Below are 12,060 nucleotides of genomic sequence, written 5' to 3'. Positions count from 1 at the left end.
CATTCATATGTCAGCATGAACTAAATTTCATAGATTCTATATGATATTAAGAGCAACAAAGGATGGAGACAAACCGAAAAAACGGTTAAGCATGGGCTTAACTTTAAGTTTCTATCTAAACTCCCATGAAGTCAACATTTATGCAGTTGGAGCTATGTATGTGCCTGAAGATATGACTATCATAGTCTATTTTATACATGTTGTAATTAAGTTTGTAAGCAGAAAGGCAATTAGGCAACTACTTTTTATCTGTTAATGTTGTGAAAAATGTAAGCAAAATTTTTATATTGACTGGTGCAAAAGAATAACAAAATCAAAGAGAAACTATTTGTCGTCATTTCAACAAGAAACGATGTGTATGATTTCTCTCTATTTCACTCTAATTTTACTATTAGCATAGCTCCAATGCTTTCAATAAACATAGAGTTGGAATAGAACAGAGGCAAATCAATTGAGCTTGGTTTCATTTTGGACATCAGAAGTATCTGCTAAATGTGCAAGGCCAAGCTTCTCCACACCAACATATTGTATTAGCTGAGAAATAGGAATTTGATTGGTGTTTGGGTTTTGTTTTGTTTGTTTGGGTTTTTTGGTTTTTAATTATAGTGCTTCTATCCTTCATACTGATTTTGATGAGCCATTGGTCCAATCAAAGAATGCAACATTTGGTTCTTCAGTTCTTGCACTGCTAGATAACACTGTATAAGCAAACTTGACTAGGAACTTCAGGAATGAACTTACTAGCTTTAGTGGAGCAAGGTACAAAGTAAAGTTACTTAGTAAAATTGCTAGAAAAGTTACTAAGCTGGAGAATATCTATCAGAATGTCATCTTTTATAGTACCGTTGTTTCTGTTTGACACATTAATGATAAGAAGCATTAATTATCTTATGCTCTAGTGTATTAGGTTAATTAAAACTTCTTCATTAAACTTCCTTTAGGTAACTATAAAAAAAATGTATCATCTCCAGGCAACAGTCTGTAAAATATTGGCTGTACCATAGTTGCTTCGTAACAGTAGACTAGAGATTTATTTATTTCTATGGCATCCAGTAGCAATCTACAAAGCAATAGCTGGAGCAGAAAAAGAAGTTCTTCTCCAACCACGCCTCCTATTGTGGAACTGATTTATTTTTGGAATAGGGCTCCATTAGGAAAGGTAAGTTTTCTAACAAGTTATTTAAAATGCAGTGAACCATTAAAGAATAATCAGAAAAAGAAAGCAAAATTGCTCTGTGTGCTTTTTAAAATTTATTAAACTTTTGAGTAATGGTTAGCACTTTTATACAAACATGAAGAGTTACAAACTTCGAAATTTCACTAGTATTGCTCTGTGCTATTAAATTGTACTGTTCTCACCACTAAAAATATAGGAGAAAAACTGTTGAAGTCAACAACCATGTACACATCAACATAAAGCTTATCCGCTTTGATTTACTACTATGGCCCTTCTACAATACATTATTAATACTAAGGGTGCCGTAACTACCGTGAATATCTAACTGATCAAAAAATTGCATGTTAGTCCACAAGATATTGCTGAGGTCTGGTTGAATCCAAAATAAGATTAGATATTTGTAAGAGAAACAAGAACATCTGTTAAAACAAAATGAAAACCCAAACCCTCAACAAAACCTAATGCTGTCAGAAGCCAAATTCCAGAATCAACATTTCTCTACACAGGCTGTTGCTTTTTGTGTCATTGCTACACGAACCTTGGAAGCAGGACTGCTACAAAGTGATATGTTAAATGCATATATCCCTCTTTTCAGGTACAAGATCTTCCTTAGTGACAGTAATAGGATTTCCACTTAGAAAACAATTTCTCAAAAAACTGCTAAAAGCTGGCACAAGATGAAACATCTCCAGACCAGAAAGTTCCTTAGCCTACCACCGTGGCAGGAGGCTGTCTGCACAACACATCACCCCACAATGACAGGGACCTTTTGGGTTGTACCTGAGAGGAAGTCCATCTGGCCACCTGCTCTGGAGCCTGCAGCCCTGGAAGTGCTGCCATTCCTGATGCAGAGGCAGCTGCAGCTTTTGGAAGGCTGGGCAACCTGCCAAGTGGATGATGGGTAGATGAGCTGGCAGGGAACCAGCAAGTTTCTGGCAAAAATCTGACAAGCTTGGGTTCCACAGGATTTCTTATTTGAAACATAGGTATGCTAGTTTCCATTCATACCAAAGTATTAAATAGTTTACAATAGGAAGTGCATTTAGTCCATTTTCTACCTTCAAAATACATATTGAATAAAATTTAAGCTGACAGTTTTTCATGATGTTCAGATAGAGATACACATTAAGCAACAGACAGTTAGAAAAAATGGCACTGAAATAAGCAGAACCATATAACCCACCTGGTAAATTCGCACCATCTATTGCCTGCATTGTGCAATACAGTGCACTGTAGAAAACCCGCAACCAGTTCTCAAGAGACATTGCTGAAATATCACAAGCAATGGATTTTCAGAGAGAAAATATCTGGCAAAAGACAATGAGAAGTGAAAAGCCTTGTCTCAAGAATTCCGTTTGATATATTCCTCAATTTAACTTCTTTGACCAAGGAAGAAGCTGAAGGCCAACTCCTCTTCCTTGATAACCAGCAGGAATAATAGTGCATAGAGGTAAGTCAGTAAACATTTTAAAGTCCTGCTGTCTTATGCACTCTCTGGAGCACCAAGAGAAAGTGTGCATTCCTTGGAAGGTTTGCACTATAGAGAATCTCGTCTGTTTGGCTCTCTTCCTAATAATATCAGCATCCACGTATATGCTCATAGTGCATTAGAACATAACAATTCTGTAAATGTGGAAGAGACCCACATTTTCTGAAATCAATGACTGCAGCTAGCAAAAGCCATATCATATGTCAAGGACAACACTGCTGGAACTGGTTGGACCACCTTGCATAAGTCATGGCTTTTTCTACAGAGAAGGATACCTTTATTTCATGCACTGGTATTAAGCTGAATTTCTTTTTCCATCTTATATGTCCTTGGTCACTGGCATTTTTCATGAGACAAAGGAAATGCTGATCTTTATGGGCTGTACGGGAAAACAGCTGCTAATTGAAACAGGGGTTTTGAGAGCACTTGGTCAACCTGAATCTTCACAGAAGGTTTGAGTACCTCCAGACTGTATCACATGTGTCAACACAGCAGCAAATACAACATAAAATGTAGAGTAGGTCTAATTTTTAGTGTGTCAGTAGAATCAGGCTGCAGTTATTTTTAACTTCCTTGGAAAGCTTAGCTGGCAGATACAGTTAATCCTTTAAAGGATTTGCAGGTATTCATAGCTTAATAAGTAAGCATAGTGGATTAAGCCAATAGAAGATTGTAGACAGTCAAAAACAACCTTTACATGCTAATATACAAAAAATAAAAAGAACAGTGTCTTTTATATACTTTTTTTCCTGAGAATCACTCTCAATTGCTGTTATGTGCCAGAATCCCATACTTGGATAAAATAAAAATGTTAACTACAGCAATTAAACTCAACGTGTGTGATGATAAAATCATCAAATAGCAGTGAATTTCTGTTGTCTTGTTTTTCCATTATTCTACAAATCCTTTGAAAAGCAGAACTACAATGTGAAAACGAATTAAAAATGCATCTACTTATGCAATAAATAAACGATGAAACTAAAATGGTAGAAATTAATTTTAGAAAAAAAGAAAAAATATGAATTATTTTTACAGGTTATATTTTATATTGCTCATATTCTTCATAAGGAAATATACTAAGAAAGTATCAGGATTCAGTGACATAGGCTCAACTGAGAGATCTTTGATATAACTGAGGCCCTTTGATATATCCACAAATGATGTGGAAAAGTACACACATAATGAGACAAAGAAAAAAAGCAGATGACACAAAACTATTGGGCTGAGGAAATCTAAAGCTATGAAAAGCTTCAGAGGATGGTTCAATACTGGCTGGGTGATAAAATGCCAGAGGCTATTTGGTGTCAGTAAGTGTAATGCACATCAAGAGAGGAAGGGAAAATACACATATATGTATATACACAGGGTGTTAGTCACTCTCACCAGGAAAGAAATCTGAAAATATCTGGTGCTTAAAGAAGCAAACAGAAATAATTAAAGATTATCTAAAAATGAACAGAGAACAAACGTGAAAAGTCTGCCCTGTATATATTCAGGCCACAAGACCCATTATGAATACTACATGCAGTTTTAGTCTTTCCATTATCAAAAGGATTATGGTAGAATTAGAAAAATAGCTGAAGAAGGATATGATAAAGACATATTAAGTCATGGATTTTATTAAAAAGGTGAACTGGGAACAGTTATTCACTAGTTTACATAACAGTTATTCACAAGTTTTCATAATATAAATATTGGAAGGCACGCACATTTTTTGGTAATAATGAACTAAACTCATTTTCATTATATATTGTGAGGCCCAAAGTGTAAATGGATCAAAGAAATCATGACTTCATGAATTCAGCAGTTCTATTCAGTAGGTCAGCAGTAACTACTAAACAAAAGAGTCTCCTAGCTACTGAAGGCTAGAAGAACATGATGGAAAAATCACTGTAAGCATGACTGCCTCCGTACTGTTTTTCCATAAGTATCTACTTACTAAGACAGGATACTAGGTTAGGTCGACTTTTCATCTGACTGAATTCATCAGTTCTCAAGTCCTCATGACTAGAAAGACTGAAATCATGATGTATATTGTTTAGCATATTTTTTACAAGAAATTTGACAAGGACCTCCCTGTTTCTATCACTGTTATTTAAAAAGAATAAAGAGTAAACAAAATTGTTTCATTAACTGTTCAAAACTGAAGAAGTCTAATTGCTTACACAGTTTAAACGTTATATACTCTGGCTACCAGAGAACCCACTACTTTCACCCCTAACCTCTGTTAACTCTGAAATATATATATATTAGTTGAAATACATGTACAAAGACAAGAGCAGATTATTACTCCACAAGGTTATAACTAGGACACTGCTTTTCCCAGATTTTTCAGTCGTGGAACTTACTGTTGACTCTACCACTTAAACAGAATTGTGAGACATAGGGAACATAGGACTAGAAGGGAACTCCTGAATCACTGCTAATGACCCACTCTTACACTGGCAGCCATATCACTTAATCCCTTTCAGAAACTGACCAAATTCCCTTTTATAACTACTTGATCAGATGGCAGTCTCAGAGCGCCTCCGCCCTGGAAGAAAATTATTTCTGATTTTTAGACTCAACGTACTCCTAGTCAGTCAATGACTTATGCTCTTCTACTAACACTGGTCCTTAGTTTAAACAGAGCTTTACCTCTCTGGTGGTACATTAAAAGAAATAAATAATATCTTTTCTTGATATGAATTTTGCCTGGCTAACCAAGTCAAGCTTTTTACAGCACATCTATCTTACAAAATGGTACGCAATGTGAAGACATTCAGGCTGATCAGGACATCATGCCAGCCAGCACAGCACACTGCAGGGACACTATACCCCCATGTTCCTGATTCTAAGAGCTGTAGGGATGTGTTAACTTATTCCTTTCAAGCTTATGTGCCTTGTGTTGTAGTTTAGCCCCAGCCCCAACAAGCCACCAGCTAAAACCACATGTTACTTGTTCACCCCTCCCCTGCCCCTGGTGGGATGTGGAGGAGAATCAGAAAACAAAGGCAAAAGTCGTGGGTTGGGATAAGAACGGTGTAACAGAACAGTGAAGAAAACTGAACAAACTATAACAACAATAATGAAAGAACCTACAAAGCAATGGACACACAGTGCAACACGACCACATGGCGGTCCCAGCACGTGGCAGTCCCCCCACAGCAGCTTGCGCTGAAACTGGCTGCTGCCCTGGCTGCAGCTGATGCCAAAACCACCTGCTGAAACCAGCTGCAGCTCACACCGAACCCCTCCTGGAACTGCAGCTTGCACCCAAAATGCTGCCAGTCCAAACCTACCTGAGCCACTTTAATCTTGGCAGCAATATCCACCTGCTGATTGTTTTGATGTTCTTCACTGGACTGACTTTTGTGCACGTGGGCATCTACATGGCACACTTTTACAGGGAGGTTCCCAAGCCCGGCAGCAACATCATGCCATAATTCAGCAGCCCAGATGGGTTTTCCTCTGTGCTGCCGGTTGCTCTGCTTACATTGCTGTAACCACCCCCACAGGGCATTTGTCACCATCCATGAGTCAGTGTAGAGATAAAGCACTGGCCATTTTCCTCCACCACTCAAGGACTGGGCCAGAGGGAAACAACCAATTAGAAACAAAGTCCTATAGATGAAAGATCCTCAGACCGCACAACAGAGCAATTAGGTGACAGTTTGGAATCCCCTGCTTAGGAAGACATGTTTACATAAACTATTGCAAGTTAGCCTGAGTACAGGTTTATACTTTTTTAGCTATTCTGAAGTAATTGTCTGTATGAACACCCTTATTTTGCAGTAAACGGAAGTTATCTTACCTTATTCCTACCAAAGACAGTGCAAATACAAATTTCTTCACAGATACCTGGAGACAATACTCATGACGTAGCTACCACACCACAAACACACACCCTTCCTTGTTCTATGGTAACCTATCCAAGTGGCCATGCCATCTGACAACCAAAAAGCCAGTATAAAGCACATGGGCTGCTTGAGAAGCAGTCACTCAGCTCCCTGAAGTAAAGAACTGACTAAAGAAGCATAATTGTAAATAATGCTCAAGGACATGCCTGTTGCTGATTGTCTCTACAGTTATCTGAGAAATTATTCATTTGTATGTCTTTTTTTCTGAATAAACAGTATTGCATTAAAAAAGAAAAAGACCAAGGTATTTCCCTCTTCGAAGAAACAATCCTACTCAGACCAAAGGAACACTCACATTGTGTGGCCCTGAAAGAGCTGAATATACCTTGAGCAGAAATATACCTGGTCTCCCAATGGAAAGTGAGGGCACACGGTTCTTGGCTGATCAGATCCTGCATAGTTATCTTCCATAAATGCATAGCAAACACATATTTTTAATCATCAGCCAGACATGTAAAGCACATTCTAAATCCTATTGATTGCAAGCAAATGTAAGGGTATATGTAAACATACGTTTACGATGCTCTGCTACAGAATGGTCACAAATTTAGATTAAAGAAATAAAACATTGTGTGTGTGAAATATAACAGGTTTCGTATCCTTTGCAGCAGGCCATTATACTCTGCTTCATAAAATTAGGTAGCTCTGCACATTCTTAAAAATTTACAGTGCAGTATGTAGAAAATAAATTTAGAAGTGGTATATTGCTGCATGGTCTGCAAAGCTTCTATTACCAACCAGCAAAAACCATTATTGGATTAATAATAAGTTTTGTATTTGGTCAAATGAAAAACACAAATGTGATACACGAAACTGGTCACAGTCTAATATTTCTTATGGATTCTCCCCGTTAAGTCTCCTGAGACATGTTTTTTTATGAATAAGTATTATCCATACAGTTCCTATTAACAAATTTCAGTATACAGATTGAAAGATCAATTCTATGTCAATGTTATCCATTTGCAATTTGTGCCATTGTCAACTATTCAGCTAAGCCATACAATATTTCTTCATTTCCTGACAGAATAACTTGAGCATTGTACACAAGAAAATAATCAGTAATTCACTTTCAAGATTAAGTTTCAGATGACTAGCTGTTAATACTACAAAAAAGGCACGATGAGTGCTTTCTGAATTGCACATAAATTCAGATCAACAAATAATGGCAAATCACACTTGTCTTTCCCTTTTTAAAGTTTAGTTTTGTACTTCTTAATAAACTACAGCCAAAGACAACAAAACATCTTGTTGGAAATTTTAGGTATTCTGCTTCTTCATTGCTGTCTTTTCAAACAGATGCTTTCTGCACAGTGAACTACAGTATGTATTGAGCACTGTGACCTTTACGATTTTGGTTTCAACAAGGTCAGCATTGCTAAGAAGCCAGTTTTGCCTTAAAGGCAAAATCTCTCTAACAACCCAAAACGGATCTTCTAAACATAATTGAACTACAACAATTCACTTCCACAAGCTCACGAAAAAAAATACCTTCTAAATCTGCAACCAATTTTGTAATATTTGGCCAATGACAATACATGCAGACAGAACAGCTGGCCAACTACTTTCTGTATTTGACACAATGCTAACTCAGAAAAGACGTTTTATGTGCAGAGGGACAGCCAACAAGGAGCCCTATGTTAAGACCAAGCAGAGAAGTACAGAATAATCAAAGCACATCAGAAAACAAAAAAAGTCACAGACTATGATAGAAATCAAGACTGTGATCGCTAACCAGCTGCTCACAGGAGGTTGTTTTCCCTGTTGGCCCCTCCTTGGCCAGCATAGCACAGGTAGCTCTCAGCTACACAACTGACTCCCTCTCAGGGTCTGCACTTCACCATCACCCCAGGGCAGCTCACAGAGCGATGTTGATCTCGCCTATATTAGGAAATGACAGTATTTTGCCAATGAGATGTTGTCCTAGTTTGCCTTTATGTATGGATGTAGTTAAGCCATTGGCAATGCTTTTTCAAGCTAAAACTGTTGCTAACAATAAACAGCTGAAAAAATATTATTTCTCATCATAGTTGATGGGCCTGATTCTTAATTATCTTTGTTTGTCTTGTATAAGTCATACATACCTCTGCAAGCATAACAGTGACTGGGTATAAGATACTATCAAATCAGAATGGTAATTTTAAGTTAGAAAACATACTTTAAACTTGTATAATGACTTTAAAACTTACAATTTGATAGTCAGGGAAGATCTTATACTTAATGTGTCCGGATAAATAGCTACAGGTTGGGTGAGGTTGGAGAAAATAAGGCTTTTATGTTTGCTAGGCATCATTAACACCAGTTCCTGTTCACTGCTACCTTTTGGAAAAGGCTGCATGGAATGGTTGTTCCCCTACATTCAAAAGATCATTTTGCCAGACAGAAACTTATTTCACAGGGGAGGAAAGAAATAATGTCTTATTGATTTCCCCCCCCCCCACTTTTGTATGGCTGCTTCATCTTCGTTACAGGCTTTTCCTAAATTTCCTCTTCCTATCATGCTGCACAGTTAACTCTATGAATAATTTAACTGAGATACCATATCAGCATACTGCATTTGATGAAGTCTTGATTCTCTCAACATTTTTGTTTCCATCTTGATTTTTTTTAACCTAACCTGAGAGCATGATGACCAAGCATTTCCATTTTCACCCTCTCCTTTGCAGCTCCCGAGACAGAAATAAAATGGAGAGGAGGCAGAACAGGAGGGAAGGACTGCTTCTGCTAAAGGTAGCAAATATACCACACAACCATCATCAGAACTGTCAGGTGTGAGACCCTAGTAAGTGAATCCTCAGAGAATTTTGATTGTACACATCTCTGTCAAAGCGACACTGCAAAATCCTCCATTACCAGAGGATGAGACAGTGAAAGCCACCTTAAAAAGACTCTAGAGTGAATGAATGTCAGGGGAAGGAGGAGGGGAGAAAGAAGAGACGTGGTCTCTCTTTCACCGTGAATAATCTTTAGTAGATTTACAATCACCAAGTATATATATATATATACATACTTTTTTTTTTTTTTCCCCAGCTAGCAACACTAGCCTCTATAAAAGCAGAGAAGCAGGAAAATTGCATGTCTTTTCTTAACATCAATATGTTCTCTACTAAGCATAAAGCAATATGCTCTTATTATCATTCTTCCATGTAGCCTTTTATGTCCTACTACTTTCACATATTTAAATATTACTTGCTGTCATACACATTCTGTTTTCAAAAAGTCCTAGGAAAATATAATTTACATACCTCTATTTAATATAGTTCACATTAAAATAATATGATATGGAACATCATTTAAAATAACAAGCAACATGAAGTAGTTTAAAACTCTTGTTGTTTTCAGTGCCTTTGTGAGTGAGGTGTCAAATGCTAATTCATTGAATTTTAGAGATTTTTCACTTTTTAGTAAAGCTTCACAAAAATCTCAAGGCCACATAAGTTAAATAGCAATCTATTTGTCAAATTGTGTTAAAACCAATGCTCTCCCTTTTGATTGAAGTAGGCTGATAAGTTTGGAGTCTTGAAATTTGTTTCAGCTAGTAACATATTATAGAAGCTTTGGGGGTTTTTAACTTGTTTTTTTACTTTCTCTTAGAACTCTAACTTGACCTACAGCTGGGATGACCTAACTGTTCACTGTCACTGACAGGGCATTCCCATCTCACTGCTTTTCAAATTCAAACTCTTTCTTCCTTCTGCTCTTCCTTCGCTTCTTACTCTCTGGTCAGTTCTTTTCCTTTCCACAAGCTGATGCAACTCACTAAATTGGAAGAGTTCTTCCACCATTGTAGTAATCAATTTTCTGCTATTTTAGTCATTTAAATCAGTTGACCCAATAGTGATGAAAACCAGAGATAACAGAAGAAGTGAATTCACAGCAGGCCATGAGGAGGCCTTGTGGGGTCATGGAGCACATTTTCTCCTTGGTGTCTTTTCAGCAGCATTTCTCTATTTAGTGGTCACCATTTACTAGATGACACATCCCCACCAAAACATTCTGTCCACAACATAATACTTCTGACCAATAACTGTGCATCTGTTATGACAAGTAGCTGTAATTCAGTATATAGCTACCACTTTTCACCTATTTCATACCTGAAGGAACACAGCAGCAAGAAATAACTTAAGTACAAACTGCTGGCATACATAAGTTACTAACACTGCCACTACCTTTCTGTACATCCAGAGGCTCTGGAACATGCACCATTTGTCCGAAAGAGAGGCACGCAAGGAAACATCCTGTGTTAAGTTTTTCCTGAATCAAAAGGACAAAACTCATCACAGAATGTTAGGGATTGGAAGGGACCTCGAAAGATCATCTAGTCCAATCCCCCTGACGGAGCAGGAACACCTAGATGAGGTTACACAGGAATGTGTCCAGGCGGGTTTTGAATGTCTCCAGAGTAGGAGACTCCACAACCCCCCTGGGCAGCCTGTTCCAGTGCTCTGTCACCCTCACCGTGAAGAATTTTCTTCTCATATTGAAGTGGAACCTCTGTGTTCCAATTTACACCCATTGTCCCTTGTCTTACCATTGGTTGTCACCAAGAAGAGCCTGGCTCCATCCTCATGACACTCACCCTTTACATATTTATAAACACTAATGAGGTTGCCCCTCAGTCTCCTCCAAGCTAAAGAGCCCCAGCTCCCTCAGCCTTTCCTCATAAGGGAGGTGCTCCACTCCCTTAATCATCTTTGTTGCCCTGTGCTGGACTCTCTCCAGCAGTTCCCTGTCCTTCTGGAACTGAGGGGCCCAGAACTGGACACAATATTCCAGATGACCCATCGAATTTTTATGGCATTTGAAGTAATTCACGTGTTACCCTAGCAAACATGTTACCTCTGTAAAGTGAAAGAAGAGAACCAACATGCTTGCTTGCTTGCTTCTTCTGAGACTTCCAACAAGAGGTGAGTTGTGAAAATGATGGTGATTTTACCCATTTGGACTCAATGATCCTTGTGAGTCCCTTCCAACTCAAGACATTCCACAATTCTATGATTTTTTTTCCAACTCGAAAGCGATACTTATGCGAGAAGAACAACTAATGTGCAGGCCTCTTAGAGAAGACCATGAAGTCCCCCCAAAGGCACGTCTCACCCCTAGCCGCACTTACTTTTCTTGGATGCAAGGTGCTTCCCTCGGGGCTGGAGCCGCCTGGGGAGCAAAGGGCACTATGCACACAGCAGCAACTCCCTGCCCCACAGGAACTCCTCGCAGCAGACACCGGCACAACAGCAGGCGACGGCTGCTTCACCTCCCTTCACCGGGGCGGCCCTGCGACCACCACCGGAGACAGTCCGAACGAAAGACACTCGCTCTCCCGCTCACAGCCTCTCTTCTCCTCTCCTGAGGCGGCTGGTAAAGACTTGAGAGATCGGTGGGATCGCCGGTTCCCCCGGGCTTTGGCTGTGAAGACACACGCTCAACATCCTCAGAGGGGGCGTCTGAGGGGAAGCGCTGTCGCACGGGTCCCCAACCGCTCCCTCCGCGCGTCCCCG

At 38.9% G+C, this 12,060-nt stretch overlaps 1 protein-coding gene across 1 annotated transcript in view; it reads right to left on the bottom strand.

Moving 5' to 3' along the window:
* CNOT10 (CCR4-NOT transcription complex subunit 10) overlaps positions 1–12,049 on the bottom strand; it is a 55,311-nt gene extending 43,262 nt beyond the window's left edge. Inside the window, exon 1 of the mRNA XM_065051619.1 lies at positions 11,676–12,049. The gene's annotated coding sequence lies outside the window, so the exon portion shown is untranslated. The remainder of the gene's footprint in view (positions 1–11,675) is intronic.
* Positions 12,050–12,060: the final 11 nt, after the last annotated feature.

The sequence above is a fragment of the Columba livia genome, chromosome 2 (assembly GCF_036013475.1).
Source record: "Columba livia isolate bColLiv1 breed racing homer chromosome 2, bColLiv1.pat.W.v2, whole genome shotgun sequence".
In the NCBI taxonomy this organism is placed as follows: Eukaryota; Metazoa; Chordata; class Aves; order Columbiformes; family Columbidae; genus Columba; species Columba livia.
The sequence above is the reverse complement of the archived record's forward strand: the minus strand, read 5'-3'. Positions and strand labels throughout refer to the sequence as shown.